At 42.2% G+C, this 17,130-nt stretch overlaps 1 protein-coding gene across 1 annotated transcript in view; it reads right to left on the bottom strand.

The window, feature by feature from the left end:
• The window catches only part of LOC122559324 (protein kinase C-binding protein NELL2-like), a 360,484-nt gene that overhangs the window by 322,441 nt on the left and 20,913 nt on the right, over positions 1 to 17,130 (bottom strand). The window lies entirely within an intron of this gene.

Below are 17,130 nucleotides of genomic sequence, written 5' to 3' on the forward strand. Positions count from 1 at the left end.
TGACGAGTACTGTGCTTTGTCCCCAGTAATGTTCATTTTAATGTCAGAAGCAAGCTGGAGAATAGTGTGTGAACACACACACACATACACAGATAAACATGTTCGCACACATAACCCCTCTATCTCTCTCTCTCTCTATTCCTCCCTTCACCCTGCCCCCTCCCTCTCCCCCTCCCACTTACACTCTCACAATCACGCACTCACACTTGCACTCTCACACTCACTCACACACACTCTCTTTTTCTCTCTCTTTTTCTCTCTTTCTTCTCACTATTTTCTCTTTTTCTCTCCCCTTTTCTCGCTATTTTTCTCTCTCTTTTTCTCTCTATTTTTCTCTTTCTCTCTCTCTTCTTCTCTCTCTTTTTCTGTCACTTTTTCACTTTTCACTTTCTTTTTCTCTCTTTTTTCTCTCATTTTTTATCTCTTTTTCTCTCTCTTTTTCTCTCTTATTCTCTCCTTTTTCTCTCTCTTTTTCACTTTTTCACTCTCTTTTTCTCTCTTTTGCTCTCTCTTTTTCTCTCTTTTTTCTCTCTCTTTTCTCTCTCTTTTTCTCTCTCCTTTTCTCACTCTTTTTCTCTCTATTTCTCTCTCTCTCTCTTTTTCTCTCAATTTTCTCTCACTTTTTATCTCTTTCTCTCTCACTTTTTCTCTTTCTCTTTTTCTCTTCTTTTTCTCTCTTTTTTCTCTCATTTTTTAATCTCTTTTTCTCTCTTTTTCTCTCCCTTTTTCCCTCTCCTAGACAGGGGACGAAACGTTTGCAACAAAAACTTCCAGCTCGGCGAACAGAACCACAGCAACAAATCTACTATCTAAACCTGTCGGTCAATTCCTAAGCACCTGTATCCCTCTGCTCCACACCTCCTCATGCATCTGTCCAGATGCATCTTAAATGAATCTACTGTGCCTGCCTCTAACGTTAGCCCCAAGGATGTTGGTAGTTGGAGATTCAGTGATGGTAACGCCATTGAATGTCAGGGATTGATGGTTAGATTTTGTTGGAGATGGGTATTTCCTGGCATTTGTGTGGCGCGAATGTTACTTGCTATTTATCAGCCCAAACCTGGATATTGTTCACATCTTGTTGCATTTGAACACGGACTACTTCAGTATTGGAGGAGTCGCAAATGGTGCTGAACATTCTGCAATCATTGGTGAACATCCCCAATTTTGACCTTATGATGGAGGGAAGGTCATTGACAAAGTAGCTGAAGATGGTTGGGGCTAGGACTCTATCCTGAGGAACTCCTGCAGAGATGTGCTGGAGCTGAGATGACTGACCGCCAACAAACATAGCCTTCTCCCTCTGTGTCAGATATGATTCCAACCACCAGAGAGTTTGCCCTCCTGATACCGATTGAATGAAATAAAACAAAGAACAGTGGACGCTGGACATGGGAAACAAAAATAAAAATTTGATGGAGAAACTCAGCAGGTCTGGGATGAAGGCAAAGTTAAAGTTTCTAGTCCAGTGACACTTCTCTAGAACTCCAATCTTACTCTGTTATGTTTTAATATATTCAATAGCTAACAAAAGAACATATTTAATGAAATCTATTTCAATCTACAAGTGCTACTGACTTGTATTAGACCATACGAAATAGGACACTAGGCCATTCAGCCCCGCAAACCCATTCCCCCATTCAAAAGGAACACAGTTAATCCATCACTCCTCACATCCACTTTCCTGTGCTTTCCCCATAACCTTGATTAGAAATAAGTTTAGAATTATATTTAGGTTTACTGTCAGAAGTGTAGGAAGTACAGAAGTACAGTAAAATGTTTACAATGTCACCCCACATGGTACCATCTTAGGTACAAAGTACCTAAGTACAAAATAGAGAAAAAAAGAAGCAAAATGTTACAGTGATTCACAATACAAGGTTAAAAAAGACTTAAAGATTAAAGGAGGATTCTGGGTAATCCAAGATGGAGGACAGAAAAAATTTCTGGCTGTAAGAGCTGCCCCTTTTTTTGAGGTATTTTAGGTGCTGGAGGTGATTTCCTCGAATTCCAGGAGCAGCAATTACTGTTTTATATGCTGTTGCATTGTTTTGGAACTGTGGAAAAACAAAAGTCAAAACAACAGCAGTTTAAAAGGGAGAAGAGCAGACAAAGGAAGCACATGGTGAGGACAGTGCAGGAGAGAGAGAGAGAGAGAGAGAGAGCACCTGCACAGTTACCGCCTTTGCTGTTTGTACCACTGGACATCGGAGTGCATCTGGGAAAATTAACAAACAGTGAAATTCACAACTAATCTTGGAGGAACTGTTGGGCAAAGTTCACAGCACAGAATCAGATAAGTTAATTGTTGTTTTAGAGAAACAATTTAGATAATTGTTGTCCAAGAGAAAGGCTGCAGTCATGAGTATAGTGGATTCTTTCTTGATTATATGTTTTTGGAGATAAGTCTCTTGATTAAACTTAAAATATAAGCCATAGCTATTAATTTAACCTGGTGCAGTGTTTTGTAGAGGAATAAGAGGGTGTTATTTTCTGGGTCTGCAGATTGTGAAGGAGCAAAAATGGCCTTTGCAGTGATATGTACTTCTTGTCAGATGTGGGAGTTTAAAGAGAGTTTAAGGGTTACTGCGGATTATATCTGCCATAAATGCTGTTGGATGCGACTCTTATCAGACCGAGTGGATCGGTTGGAGAGACAGATAGAAGCGATGAGGAATTTGCAACACCAACAGTATGTGATGGATACTGTTGGTGGAGGAAGGGGGGAAAGTCTCAGATACAGTCACATAGATGGGTTAACTCCAGGAAGGGTAAGAGAGGTAGGCAGCTAGTGCAGGAGTCTGTTATGGATGTACCCATTTCAAACAGGTATGCTGTTTTGGAAAATGTAGGGAGTGATGGATTCTCAGGGGAACGTAGCACGAACAGCCAGGTTTCTGGTATTGAGACTGGCTCTAATGCAACGAGGGGTACGTCGGCTTCCAAGAGATCAATTGTGTTAGGGGATACTGTAGTCAGAGGTACAGACAGACGTTTCTGTGGCCAGCAGAGAAAAAGCAGAATGGTGTGTTGTTTCCCTGGTGCCAGGATCAAGGATGTCTCAGAGAGGGTGCAGAATGTTCTCACGGGGGAGAGGGGCCAGCAAGAGGTCATTGTCCACATTGGAACCAACGATATAGGAAGGGAAAAGGTTGAGACTCTGAAGGGAGATTACAGAGAGTTAGGTAGAAATTTAAAAAGGAGGTCCTCAAGGGTAGTAATATCTGGATTACTCCCAGAGCCTCGAGCTAGTGAGGGCAGGAATAGGAGGATAGAGCAGATGAATGCATGGCTGAGGAGCTGGTGTATGGGAGAAGGATTCACATTTTTGGATCATTGGAATCTCTTTTGGGGTAGAAGTGACCTGTACAAGAGGGACGGATTGCACCTAAATTGGAAGGGGTCTAATATACTGGCAGGGAAATTCGCTAGAACGGCTTGGGAGGATTTAAACTAGTAGGGTGGGGGGGGGGGTGGGACCCAGGGAGGTAGTGAGGAAAGAGATCGATCTGAGACGGGTACAGCTGAGAACAGAAGTGAGTCAAATAGTCAGGGCAGACAGGGACAAGGCAGGACTAATAAATTAAACTGCATTTATTTCAATGCAAGGGGCCTAACAGGGAAGGCAGATGAACTCAGGGCATGGTTAGGAACATGGGACTGGGATATCATAGCAATTATGGAAACATGGCTCAGGGATGGGCAGGACTGACAGCTTAATGTTCCAGGATACAAATGTTACAGGAAGGATAGAAAGGGAGGCAAGAGAGGAGGGGGAGTGGCATTTTTGATATAGCTGTGCTGAGGGAGGATATTCCCGGGAATACATCCAGGGAAGTTATTTGGGTGGAACTGAGAAATAAGAAAGGGATGATCACCTTATTGGGATTGTATTATAGACCCCACAATAGTCAGAGGGAAATTGAGAAACAAACTTGTAAGGAGATCTCAGCTATTTGTAAGAATAATAGGGTAGTTATGGTAGGGGATGTTAACTTTCCAAAACTCGACTGGGAATGCCGTAGTATTAAAGGTTTAGATGGAGAGGAATTTCTTAAGTGTGTACAAGACAATTTTCTGATTCAGTATGTGGGTGTACCTATTAGAGAAGGTGCAAATCTTGACCTACTCTTGGGAAATAAGACAGGGCAGGTGACTGAGGTGTCAGTGGGAGAGCACTTGGGGCCAGAGACCATAATTCTATTCGTTCTAAAATAGTGATGGAAAAGGATAGACCAGATCTAAAAGTTGAAGTTCTAAATTGGAGAAAGGCCAATGTTGACGGTATTAGGCAAGAACTTTCGAAAGCTGATTGGAGGCAGATGGTTGCAGGTAAAGGGACAACTGGAAAATGGGAAGCCTTCAGAAATGAGATAACAAGAATCAAGAGAAAGTATTTTCCTGTCAGGGTGAAGGGGAAGGCTGGTAAGTATAGGGAATGCTGGATGACTAAAGAAATTGAGGGTTTGGTTAAGAAAAAGGAAGCATATGTCAGGTATAGAGTGCATCCTTAGAAGAGTATAAAGAAAGTAGAACATAGAACATAGAACAATACAGCACAGAACAGGCCCTTCGGCCCACGATGTTATGCCGAACATTTGTCTTAGCATAAGCACCCATCCATGTACCTATCCAATTGCCGCTTAAAGGTCACCAATGATTCTGACTCTGCCACTCCCACAGGCAGCGCATTCCATGCCCCCACCACTCTCTGGGTAAAGAACCTACCCCTGACATCCCCCCCATACCTTCCACCCTTCACCTTAAATTTATGTCCCCTTGTAACACTCTGTAGGAGTAAGAGTATACTTAAGAGGGTAATCAGGAGGGCAAAATAGGGACCTTAGATAGCTTTGGCAAATAGAATTCAGGAGAATCCAAAGGGTTTTTACAAATATATTAAGAACCAAAGGGTAACTAGGGAGAGAATAAGGCCCCTCAAAGATCAGCAAGGCGGCCTTTGTGTGGAGCCACAGAAAATGGGGGAGATACTAAATGAATATTTTGCATCAGTATTTACTGTGGAAAAGGATATGGAAGATATAGACTGTAGGAAAATAGATGGTGACATCATGCAAAATGTCTAGATTACAGAGGAGGAAGTGCTGGATGTCTTGAAACGGTTAAAGGTGGATAAATCCCCAGGACCTGATCAGGTGTACCCGAGAACTCTGTAGGAAGCTAGAGAAGTGATTGCTGGGCCTGTTGCTGACATATTTGTATCATCGATAGTCACAGGTGAGGTGCCGGAAGACTGGAGGTTGGCAAACATGGTGCCACTGTTTAAGAAGGGCAGTAAAGACAAGCCAGGGAACTATAGACCAGTGAGCCTGACATCGGTGGTGGGCCAGTTGCTGGAGGGAATCCTAAGGGACAGGATGTAGATGTATTTGGAAAGGCAAGGACTGACTCGGGATAGTCAACATGGCTTTGTGCGTGGGAAATCATGTCTCACAAACCTGATTGAGTTTTTTGAAGGAGTAACAAAGAAGATTGATGAGGGCAGAGCAGTAGATGTGATCTATATGGACTTCAGTAAGGCATTCGGCAAGGTTCCCAATGGGAGACTGATTAGCAAGGTTAGATCTCATGGAATACAGGGAGAACTAGCCATTTGGATAGAGAACTGGCTCAAAGGTAGAAGACAGAGGGTGGTGGTGGAGAGTTGTTTTTCAGACTGGAGACCTGTGAGCAGTGGAGTACCACAAGGATCGGTGCTGGGCCCTCTACTTTTTGTCATTTACATAAATGATTTGGATGCGAGCATAAGAGGTACAGTTAATAAGTTTGCAGATGACACCAAAATTGGAGGTGTAGTGGACAGCGAAGAGGGTTACCTCAGACTACAACAGAATCTGGACCAGATAGGCCAATGGGCTGAGAAGTGGCAGATGGAGGTTAATTCAGATAAATGCGAGGTGCTGCATTTTGGGAAAGCAAATCTTAGCAGGATTTATACACTTAATGGTAAGGTCCTAGGGAGTGTTGCTGAACAAAGAGACCTTGGAGTGCAGGTTCATAGCTCCTTGAAAGTGGAGTCACAGGTAGATAGGATAGTGAAGAAGGCGTTTGGTATGCTTTCCTTTATTGGTCAGAGTATTGAGTACAGGAGTTGGGAGGTCATGTTGCGGCTGTACAGGACATTGGTTAGGCCACTGTTGGAATATTGCGTTGAATTTTGGTCTCCTTCCTATCGGAAAGATGTTGCGAAACTTGAAAGGGTTCAGAAAAGATTTACAAGGATGTTGCCAGGGTTGGAGGATCTGAGCTATAGGGAGAGGCTGAACAAGCTGGGGCTGTTTACCCTGGAGCGTCGGAGGCTGAGGGGAGACCTTCTCGAGGTCTACAAAATTATGAGGGGGATGGATAGGATAAATAGACAAAATCGTTTCCCTGGGGTCGGGGAGTCTCGAACGAGAGGGCATAGGTTTAGGGTGAGAGGGGAAAGATATAAAAGAGTCCTAAGGGGCAACTTTTTCACGCAGAGGGTGGTACATGTATGGAATGAGCTGCCAGAGGCTGGTACAATTGCAACATTTAAGAGGCATTTGGATGGGTATATGAATAGGAAGGGTTTGGAGGGATATGAGCCGGGTGCTGGCAGGTGGCACTAGATTGGGTTGGGATATCTGGTCAGCATGGACGGGTTGGATCGAAGGGTCTGTTTCCATGCTGTAAATCTCTATGACTCTATGATTACAGAAACTTTTACATTGCAGTATATCAGCCCAAAGGCTTCCACAGTGGCCTAACCGGTCTCCCAAGCCACTGACCACCTGCACCAGTTCCCAGACCAACAATCGCCCCCACTCCATTCCGGGTCTACAGCCCGCTCTGTGCCACCCCCTCAGCCACTCTATTCTGGATCTACAGCCTGCTCTGTGCTACCCCTCAGCCACTCCACCCCGGGTCTTCAGGCCACTCCACTCCAGTTCCCCTATTAATCAAGAATCTATCTCTTTCAAACTTAAATATACACAAGGACTCTGCCCCCACAGCTCTCTGTATCAAGGTGTTAAAGACCTACAACTCTCTGAGAGAAGTAATTCCTCCTCACCTCAGTCTTAAATTAACGCCCCTTTATTCTGAGACAGTGCTCTCTGGGCCTGGATTATCCCATGAGGGCAGCCATCCTCTCAACATTTACTCTGCCAAGTCCTTTAAAAATCTATTACTTATTACATTTTGAGAAAGCTAGTTTCATACAATCTGATTTTATTCAGTCAACTTTAACTGCAAAGCTACAGCCTTTATATTTTAATACAAAATAATTGCGTTTGAACTTTAGTCACAATTGTAAAATCTTTTCAGTGAGATTCGAATGGAGCAAAGCAGATCAAAATCTATTAAATAGTTGAGCAATGAAATATATGTGAGCACATTACTAATAACACAAACTTTAATTTGAAGACTAATGACATTTATTTTCCCTCTGGATGTCTAAATATTAAGCCATGTTAAATTCTCAGGTGTCTCAAACTTTGTTCAGTGTTAATATTGCAGGATGTCACATCATAGAAACATAGAAAACAGGTCTAGAAGTAGGCTATTTGGCCTTCAATCCTGCACCACTATTCAGTATGATTTGTTGATCTTCCAACTCAATAGCGTGTTCATGCTTTCCCCCATACCCTTTTATCCCTTTAGCCTCAAGTGCTTTATCCAAGTCTTTCTTGAAAACATTCAACATTTTGGCCTTAACTGCTTTCTATGGCAGAGAATTCCACACAGTTTCTGGTTGAAGAAATAGCCCCTCACTTCCAGTTTACTCTGTTTCCTTGGACTGTAACCCCTTATCTGGACTCCCCCACCATCAGGAACAACTGCCTTTCTGCATCAACTATGTCTAGCCCTGTTAGAATTTTATAGGTTTCCAGCAGCCTATTTACACCAACATACACTGAATTTTTCTCTGTCAAAGAAAGTATATATGTTTCATTATATGTAACATTCTTTATCTATATATAAAAATGTGCGTTTATGTCTAATGTTTGGGAAGATGCTGCCATAGGGGTAATGTCACTGGGTTAATGTTCTGGGAGAAGGGAATTGAATCCCACTCTGGTGAAATTTGTATTTAGTAACAATCTGGAATGAAAAGCTTAGATTTAGATTTCCTACGGTATGGAAACAGGCCCTTCGGCCCAACAAGTCCACACCAACCGTGGGCAGCAGGGTGGCACAGTGGTTAGCACTGCTGCCTCACAGCGCCAGAGACCTGGGTTCAATTCCCACACATTTTCCCCGTGTCTGCATGAGTTTCCTCTGGGTGCTCCGGTTTCCTTCCATAGTCCAAAAAAAATGTGCAGGTTAGGTGAATTGGCCATGCTAAATTGCCTGTAGTGTTAGGTGAAGGGGTAAATATAGGGGAATGGGTCTGGGTGGGTTGCTTTTCGGAGGGTTGGTGTGGACTTGTTGGGACGAAGGGCCTGTTTCCACACTGTAAGTAATCTAAAAGCCCTCCGACGAGGAGTCCATTCCCCCCTCATTTACCCCTGACTGGTGCACCCAACACTATGGGCAATTTAGGATGGCTAATTCACTTGATTTGCACATCTTTGGATTGTGGGAGGAAACCCACGCAGACACAGGGAGCATGTGCAAACTCCACACAGTCATCCAAGGCTGTGAATTGAACCCAGGTCCCTGGTGCTGTGAGGTAGCAGTGTTAACCACTGAGCCACCATGCTGCAGCTAACCTGATGGCAACCATATAACAACTGCTATTTGCTGTTAAAGAAAAAATCTTGTTCACTGATGTCATACAGATATACAGCACAGAAACAGATCCTTCGGTCCAACTCATTTGTGCTGACCAGATATCCTAAATTAATCCTAAATTAAGGCCCATTTGGCAGCACTTGGCCCACATCCCTCTAAACCCTTCCTATTCATGTACTCATCTAGATGCCTTTTAAATACTGTAATTGTACCAGTCTCCACCAACTCGTCTGGCAGCTCATTCCATACACGCACCACCCTCTGTGTGAAAATGTTGCCCCTCAGGTTCCTTTTAAATTTTTCCCCTCTCACCTTAAACCTATGCCCTCTAGTTTGGACTCCCCCACCCTGGGCAAACGATCTTGGCCATTCACCTTATCTATGTCCCTCATGATTTTATAAACCTCTATAAGGTCACCCCTCAGCCTCCAACTCTCCAGAGAAAACAGCCCCAGCCTATTCAGCCTCTCCCAATAACTCAAACCCTCCATCCCTGGCAACATCCTTGCAAATCTTTTCTGCATCCTTTCAGGTTTAGTGTGCTGTCCGTACTTGGTCTGGCCTACATGAGACTCCAGATTCCATAATCAAATAAAATAAATTGCGGAATGGTCTCTGGGCTCAAAATATTAGCTCTGTTTCTCTCTCCACAGATGCTGCCAGGCCTGCTGAGTTTCTCCAGCAATTTCTGTTCTTGTTTGTTTCAGATGTCCCGCATCCACAGTTGTTTGTTTTAGAATGAAATACACTTTTCACTCCAAGGCAGAGGAACACGGATTTAAAAATGCGAGCTGAAAAGTCCCAAAGTAGTTCAAAATTCAGGTCTGCAGCACATTTGTTCTCACATGCTAAGTTACTTGCAAAAAACAACCAACATTGATGCGATTCTGATATAAGTGCTTTATATTACACAATTTGAGAAGAAATCTGAACATCTCATCAGAAAACTATCAGAAAAGCATGGAAATATCCTGAAGAATTCCAATAACTGCCTTGTCAATATTTATACCAAATGCAAATAGCCGTGTAATGTCACCTCTCATCCCCCACCATAACCCCTGTCCCCTGTCAACAGCTGCTATGATTTTGCTAAGCCTTTGTAGCTCACCCAGGGTGCCTCTTTAAGGTGTAGTTGAAAGCAGATAACAAGCAGAGAGAGAGTTGCTGCAGCTCAGTACTTGTCAGCTGCACATCTGCTGGGCTCTGAAATCTTTCTGTCAAAAATCTGCAGGAAGCTAGGGCTTATTACCAACAAATGTTCCCAGACAAAAAAAAAATTAAAAGCTGAAAGAATGAAAATAGTCAAAACGTTGCTACTCAAATTGTGCTAATGGAGAAACGGAATGTCAAAAAATAAATAGACATGCCCTTTGGCATAAAGTCGGGGTTTGTCAGTGGGGATGGGGAAGGCCGTGCTAATCACTGGAAGAACAGGTGCAGTGACAAAGCATTAAGGGGAATAATGACTTATAGGAAATGAGGAACTATCAAAACATTAAAAATAATTGTTCGATATGCAATACAAAAGTGACATACAGTGAAATTACTTTGATGTACATCACTGGTATGGTGATACATGCTTTGTTCCAAAGTAAAGGCAATGAATAAGCATGAAAGGAGACTAATAAAATAAAGATGCTCATCTCAATGGGAATCTGGCGTTATTGCTGGCTGCCGTACGCTTTGCAATTAAGTACACTGTCGCAACAAGTCTGGACTCTTGAGCATCCACGATTTTAATCACTTCATCAATTGGGGGCTGTGTTTTCAGCTGTCAAGGTATTATTCTCTGGAATTCTCTCCCTAAACCTCTCTTTACTGTAAGATGCTGCTTAAAACCTATCTCTTTGTCTAAGCATACAAACATACAAATTAAGATCAGAAGTAGACCAAACCTGATCCACCGTGAGCTAGGATCATAGCTGATCTGTTTGTGTTTCAAATTTCAGATTCCCATCTATCCTGACAATCTTTCATTCCCTCTCTAACAGGAATCGAAATGCTTCCATCTTTAAAAATATTCAATGAGCCAACCTCCACTGCCTTCTGCTGAACTCTTGTGAGGTAGTGGTAGTGTCCCTACCTCCAAGCCAGGAGGCCTGAGTTCAAGGCCTACCTGCTGCGGACATGTACAATAACGTCTCCGAGCAAGTTGATTGAAACAGAAGTCTATTACCTTCTGAGGCAGAGGTTTCAAAAGGTGACACAAGCCTTTGAAAGAATAAAGATTCTCTGATCTCAAAGGGGGAAATCTAATTTTAAAACATTGTCCCCTAGGTGTGAACTGATCACAAGAGGAAAAATCCTTTCCATGTCCATCTAATCAATACCATTCAGGATCTTACAATCAAATCACCATTCACTCTTTTAAACTCCAGTGAATACAAGCTCAGCCTGTCCATTCCTTCTTCATAGGACTGGACATGTTGGAAATCTGAAACAATCATAGAGGATGCTGGAGAAACTCAGCAGGTCTGGCAGCATCCGCAGAGAGAGAAATCGAGTTAACATTTAGTGTCTGGTGTGACTGCTTCAGAACTAGATCAATCTACTAAACCTCCTTTGAACCATCTCCAGCACATTTACATCTTTCCATAAATAAAGAGCTCCAAGACAGTACACAGACATTGAGATGCGGTCTCACCAATGCCCTGATCAATATATGTAGACAAATAGAGGAATGGCTGACCTCCAAAACACTGGGGAATAGTTCTCTGAGAACAAATGTATTGAAATGCAAAAGATGATTTTGAGGAATGGAAGACACATATGGAAAAACAGCTGACAGAAATAAACAAATGAACACAAGGGAGCTCTATTGGCAAGATAGTCACAGATATAGGGGCACACCAAGTAAATAACGAATGGCTATAATCTGTCAGTTGATAGCTGTTTTGATGTCATTTTTGTAGTTTTACCAATCTCATCATGGAAGTGAACAGACTCTAGAAGGTTTTAATAATTTGAAAATGATGCTGGGAAAATTAAAATAGGAAACTGGCTGGGCCCTTATCAAAGCTCACAAAACCTGGAAAATTCATGATTAAAAATCTTTAAAGTATCGATTTTAAAATTTCAGACCTAGTTTTGCATTGGCCTATGATGTTGTTTTTAAATGACTGCAAATTAATGTTCATGATAGCTATATTGTTGAGAGATGGCCATTTTGATCTATCCAGCGAGAATATTTATTTTGTGTAATGAACTATTTGTGTTAAATTCCAAATGAAAATTGCAGGTTCCACCATATAGCTTTCATTACGGTGGCATGGCAGCTCAGTGGCTAGCACTGCTACCTCACAGTAGAGGAACCTGGGTTTGATTCCAGCCTCAGGCAACTGTGGAGTTTGCCTGTTTTTTCTGTGTCTGCTTGGGTTCCTTCGCGTGCTCCAATTTCCTCCCACAGTCCAAAGATGTGCAGGTTGGGTGGATTAACCATGTTAAATTGCACATAGTATCAAGAGATATCCAAGCTAGGTGGGTTAGCCTTGGGAAATGTGGGATTACAGGGATTGAGTGGGATATTCTTTGGAGGGTTGGTGTAGACTTGACGGGCTGAATGGCCTGCTTCCATACTTCAGGGGTTCTGAGTCAGTGACATTGCCGGTACTATTTTCTGACATGACAAGATAGTAATCTGTAGCAACATGTCTGTGTTAATTACTGACCAGAGTTTGGTCCATATCTTTGGTTTTGTCATTGACTCTTTATTTGACAAGAGGAGATATTAGTGATAATTTTTATTTTTACTATTAAAACACACAGATCATTAGACTCTCTACTGTCCGCCTGTGCTTCCCAGTATCATTTACTTTCTATACCAATTATGTGCAACTGCCTACAATCCTATATCGGATGCCTGTCCCCATCCAGATAGCTGCAGCCTGGAATTCTTCTCTCCCCTCACTGATTACCATGAGTCCCGATGTCCCACCAACCTGACAATTTAATTAAACCCATGGTAATCCATCAACCACCACACCCCATTTGTATAAAGTCAACCCACTACTGTGAGATCTTGACCCACAGGCATATTGAACAATGCTTGAAGAATACAGAGAAGGAGAAAGGAAATAAAATAAACTCCATCAGAAGAGAAGTGAAATGCAGTATCTGATTGTTACTGCACTTGCCTGGCAGAAACCAGACTGGGACAGGTCTATAAAAGTGTCAGGCTGTCAATCTGTAACTAAAACAGACAATGCTGAAGAACGTCAGGCAACATGTGGCTCAGTACTGCTGCCTCAAAGCACCAGGGAACAGGGTCCACTTCTACCCTCAGGTGACTGCGTAGAGTTTGCACATTCTCCCTGTGTCTGCGTGTGTTTCTTTCAGGTGCTCCGGTTTCCTCCCACAATCGCAGTTAGGTGAATTGGCCATGCTAAGTTGCCAATATTGTTCAGGGAGGTGTAGGTTAGGTGCACTAGTCAGGTGTAAATATAGGGGAATGCTTCGGACAGTGTGGACCTGTTGGGCCAAAGGACCTGTTTTCACTCTGTAGGGATTCTACATAAACCAAAAATTAGTAGATTTGGTACCTTCTGTGGAGAGAGAGAGAGGCTGAGGTGACGTATTGAATCCAATATAAATCCTCTTTGGAACTGAAGTGGGGTGGAAAAAAGCTGAGTTTTTACATTGTTGAGAAAGATCGGGAGGAACAGAAAGCAAGGTTATAGGGCAAGAACGTCTCGAGATCATAGGTGTCACAGAGCAAAAGGCAAAGGGGGTAGTAATGGTAGTGGATAAGAGATCAAACATAATATCAGAATATATGTCAGCTATAACTGAAAGAAAAAACATGAAAACAAGGCACCAAAAAAATATCAAAATGGTGGATGGAGTTCCTGTTCTGAGGTTAGTGAAGTCAATGCTGAGTCCAGAAGGCTGTAAAACACCTAAGCAAAAACTGAGATGCTGCTCCTCAGCTCATTTTGGCATTCACTGGAAAACTACAGCAGATCTTGGACAGAAATGTAAGCATGAGAACAAGATGATGGGTGTTGAATTGGAAGACCAGAGATCTGCCTGTGGACTGAAAGAAGGTGTCCTGCAAAGCTATCACTGACTCTATGTTTGGTCTTCCAGGAGGAGAATCAGTAGCAAAAACGGGAGACTAGATTGAAAGGAGTACGAGTAAATTGTCATTTTATCTGGACCTTTGAGGTTGGGGTTAGGGGCTGTGAGGAAGAAAGACATAAAAGGAAAACCTCCTGTTATTACATGAGAAGGTGCTGTGGAAAGGGGATGAGAAACTGGGGATGGTGAAAGAATAGACCAGATATTTAAAAAGGAACAGTCCCTTCTGTATACTGATAGGCTTGGGTGGGGGCTGGGGAAGACATGTTTGATGTTGGTATTATACTAGAAGTTGTAGAAGTGTGGAGACAGGGTCAAAATAATTATTTTTGTTTGAAGGCTTCTTTTGAGGCTTTCCCAAAGCTACGTTGTGATTTTTGAGGGCTACTGTTTGGTTTTCATTTTCACTGAGTCATTTATTAGGTGATTCAGTTTTACAGTAACAATACCTTAGCATTGATATACTTGCTCTTTGGTATCATACAGAAACAGATTTAGAAAAATTCCCCCACTATCCTCATCAATTTTCTTTTAAAGTTAAAACCACAACACATAAAGAAAGCATTAATTTCCTGGATACCAAAGTATTTAAGTTGGTTAAGGTACAGTTGTCATAGTCCCAGAGGTCGGTAAGGCTTCCTTCTGATTGGAGAGATGACTCGTGTTGAGTTGAACTTGAGAATGACCACATCTCAGGTGAGCAGTGAGGTTGGGAAGGTGAGACTTTTACGGTAGCCTCAGCTGGTATAGGAATCGAACCCATACTTGTTGGCATCACTCTGCATTGCAAACCAGCTGTCCAACCGAAATTAGTACCAGAAAACATGCATAAATTAGTAACAGAGTTGTTTCTCAACCTAATTAACAAACACTTCTACATATAAAAAGCCATCACTCCACGTCTTCCCCAGCCCCCACCCAAGTCTGTCAGTATACAGAAGGGACTGTTCCCTTTTTCCAGACTGTTGAGGTCACAGCTGAAGCATTTCCATTGCTGATGCATAAAACTGGAAAATGTTAAGCAGGCAGTTACTATACTTTTTTTATTGCAGATCAGATCCCATTCTTGAATTTAGATTTAGCATTTAACACTGTGTTCACTGCAGTAGAATCCACTATATTTTTACCAAGTATAATAATTCCTGAACTTGTGTAGCATTAAACTAGAGATTCCACATTCATTTGCATGGAAATCACATCCTCTGTTACTTAAAGTTTTCTTAGAGTCTAATTAACTGAGTATTCTTTTGCTATGTTATGGACCAGACCTAACACCCTTAAATATTTTAAAAAGGTAGCCTAGACCCTAACTTTTTCTTATTTTAAATGCAAATGCAACGTGCTATGTTCCAGGTACAACCCAATTGGTCAAACTACTCGACATTAAGCAAAACACAATTTATTCAACAATTATAGTTAAAATACAACCAAAGGAAGAGTAATTTAGAATAACTTAATTCTACTGAAAGACTTAACAGAATAATTGATACAGTAACTATTACTAATTAACTGTTTCAATACACTAACATCACATAAACACAGCTCTTTAGCAAACTGGAACATTCAGATAGACACAGAACATAGAACATTACAGTGCAGTACAGGCCCTTCAGCCCTCAATGTTGCGCCGACCTGTGAATCCAATCTCAAGCCCATCTAATCCATACATCAATGCAATGACCATTTAAATGCCCTCAAAGTTGGCAAGTTTACTGTATGTAAATGTTGCACAGAGGCCATTCCATGCCCCTACTGCTCTCCGAGTTAAGAAATACCTCTGACATTTGTCCAATATCTATCACCCCTCAATTTAAAGCTATATCCTTTGTGCTAGCCATCACCATCCAAGGAAAAAGGCTCTCATTGTCCACCCTATCTAACCCTCTGATTATCTTATATGTCTCAATTAAGTCACCTCTCAACCTCCTTCTCTCAAGTCCCTCAGCCTTTCCTTGTAAGACCTTCTGTCCGTACCAGGCAACATCCTGGTAAATCTCCTCTGAATCCTTTCCAAAGCTTCCACATCCTTCCTATAATGCAGTGACCAGAACTATGCGCAATACTGCAAGTGCAGCTGCACCACAGTTTTGTACAGCTACAGCATGACCTCATGGTTCTGAAACTCAGTCCCTCTTCCAATAAAAGCTATCACACTGTAGGCTTTCTTAGCAGTCCTATGATCCTGGGTGGAAACTTTCAGGGATCTATGTACAGGGACACCAAGATCTCTCTGCTCATCTACGTTACCAAGAATCTTACGATTAGCCCAATACATTTTATTCCTGTTGCTCCTTCCAAAGTGAATCACCTCACTCTGTTCCATATTAAATTCTATTTGTCACCTCTCAGCCCAGTTCTGCAGCTTATCTATGTCCTTCTGTAACCCATAGCATCCTTCGGCACCATCCACAACTCCACCGACCTTAGTGTCATCTGCAAATTTACTAACCCATCCTTTTATGCCCTCAACCAGGTCGTTTATAAAAATGACAAACAGTAGTGGCCCCAAAACAGATCCTTGTGGTACTCTACTAGTAACTGAACTCCAAGATGAACATTTCCCGTCAACCACCACCCTCTGTCTTCTTTCAGCTGGACAATTTCTGATCCAAACTGCAAAATCACTTAATACGATGCCTCCATATTTTCTGCAATAGCCTGCTGTGGGGAACCTTATCAAACGGCTTACTGAAATCCATATACACCACATCAATCGCTTTACCTTTTCTGCCTGTTTGGTCACCATCTCAAAAGAACTCAATTAGGTTTGTGAGGTACAACCTACCCTTCACAAAACCGTGTTGACTATCCCTCATCAACTTGTTCCTCTCTAGATAATTATAAATCCAATTTCTTATAACCTTTTCCAACATCTTACCCACAACCGAAGTAAGGCTCACTGATCTATAATTACTAAGGCTGTCTCTACTCCTCTTCTTGAATGACGGAACAACATTTGGTATCCTCCAGTCTTCTGGTACTATTCCTGTCAACAATGATGACTAACGATCAAAGCCAAAGCCTTGGCAATCTCGTCCCTGACTTCCCAGACAATCCTAGGATAAATCCCATCTGGCCCAGGGGATTTATCTATTTTCATGCTTTCCAGAGTTGCTAACACCTCCTCCTTATGAACCTCAATCCCATCTAGTCTAGTGACTAGTATCTCAGTATTCTCCTCGACAGCATTGTCTTTTTCCAGTGTGAATATCTTCTCTGACTCCATGCACAACTTCCCACGACTATCCTTGATTGGCCCTAATCTTACTCTCATCATTCTTTTATCCCTATTATACCTATAGAAGGCCTTGGGGTTTTCCTTGATCCTATCTG

This window comes from Chiloscyllium plagiosum, unplaced genomic scaffold (genome assembly GCF_037043375.1).
Source record: "Chiloscyllium plagiosum isolate Xiang-an unplaced genomic scaffold, Cpla_swu_hap1 HiC_scaffold_19, whole genome shotgun sequence".
NCBI classification, from domain to species: domain Eukaryota; kingdom Metazoa; phylum Chordata; class Chondrichthyes; order Orectolobiformes; family Hemiscylliidae; genus Chiloscyllium; species Chiloscyllium plagiosum.